Raw genomic sequence first — 1368 nt, forward strand, 5'->3', positions numbered from 1 at the left:
ACCAAAGGTAAGATTGAGACTACTAACTACAGCATGGAAGAGAGGAACCTGATCAGTTATGTCCAAGAGAACATAACTAGCGCACAGGAATTAAGCCAAGGAAAGACACAAACGAAAGAAACAAACAGGGCTTGGAAGCTGAGATTAAAGGAAGCGGAATTTGCGAGCTGGTTGAGAAACTGTAATAAGTTCTACTTATTCTTTGATGGCGCTTCTAAATTAAACCCGGGCCAAGCCGGTGCAGGGGGTCTCATCTGCAATGCTAACGGAGAAAGAATACTTCAGTTCGAATGGGGACTGGGGGAGATGTCCAACAACAGGGCAGAGGGATTGGCATTGTACCAGGGCCTCACTCAGCTGATCAAGTTAGGGATAAGGAAGGTAATAGTGTTTGGGGACTCAACAATCATCATTAGACTCATGGCGCAGAGGCAGAGCACGCCGAACATCCTACTACAGCAGATAAACTATAGGAACCAGATCCTTCGCGCCTCAATGGAAGAAGTCATCTTTTATCACATCCTCCGTGGACTGAACAAGGAGGCTGACAAGTGCGCCAACAGGGCATGCGAGCGCTCCAAAGGTATTCTGTGCTGTAACAACAATTCCTCCTTACAACCGTTACCATGAATATTCCACATCTAGTCAACAGCAGGTGTACCGTGGATAATAGAATCTATGACAGCAGACAAACAATCAGTTCAGTTGGCAGAACAGGTATGGTAGACAAGATTTTGATCAGAAATAAGATTGGGAGATCTACTCAGAGTATGGGAATCAAGCGAAACGCAGGAGAAAATCGTCCTCGCAGACAGATCACTTGTGCAATTCAAGATAAGTCTTTGACCATGAGCTGGAGCATTGGGAGATGTAAATGGGCTCCTTCCCGCTCTTCTAGCCTGCGGACAGTTTCTATTTATAGCCTGGGTTACATGACCCTCCAATACATTGAGAAAGCCTATGCCCACGAGCAGAAGAGTAAATCCGCTCCCGCCTATCTTCAAGCAGTCCGAGGTAGCCAACAAAAACACAGCAGCCCTGCGCGCGCTGTGGACGTAGCTTGCAATAAGCAGAGAGACCTGAGTTCCTGTGTTAAAGAAGTGAACAGAACAGGCAAGAACTATCCAGCGTCAATGGATCGCCCAGAAGACTGCTTTCACTGCAGAGATCTACAGGCTGAATTTGAGGAACTGCGAGCTCAACAGCGGGCCCTGGAGGATCAAGTTCGAAGTCTGGAGGCAAGACTGGAAGACCAATACAGAATTCTTAATGAGAAATATCGGGCTGAGATAAATCTATTCCTTCACAGAGTCAGCTCCTTACATGAGCAGTTTAGCAGCCTGGCCAATAGATGTAGCCATGCTGAAG

This window comes from Pinus tabuliformis, chromosome 1_1 (genome assembly GCF_031772625.1).
Source record: "Pinus tabuliformis cultivar Carrire ecotype Pingquan chromosome 1_1, CPIR1, whole genome shotgun sequence".
In the NCBI taxonomy this organism is placed as follows: Eukaryota; Viridiplantae; Streptophyta; class Pinopsida; order Pinales; family Pinaceae; genus Pinus; species Pinus tabuliformis.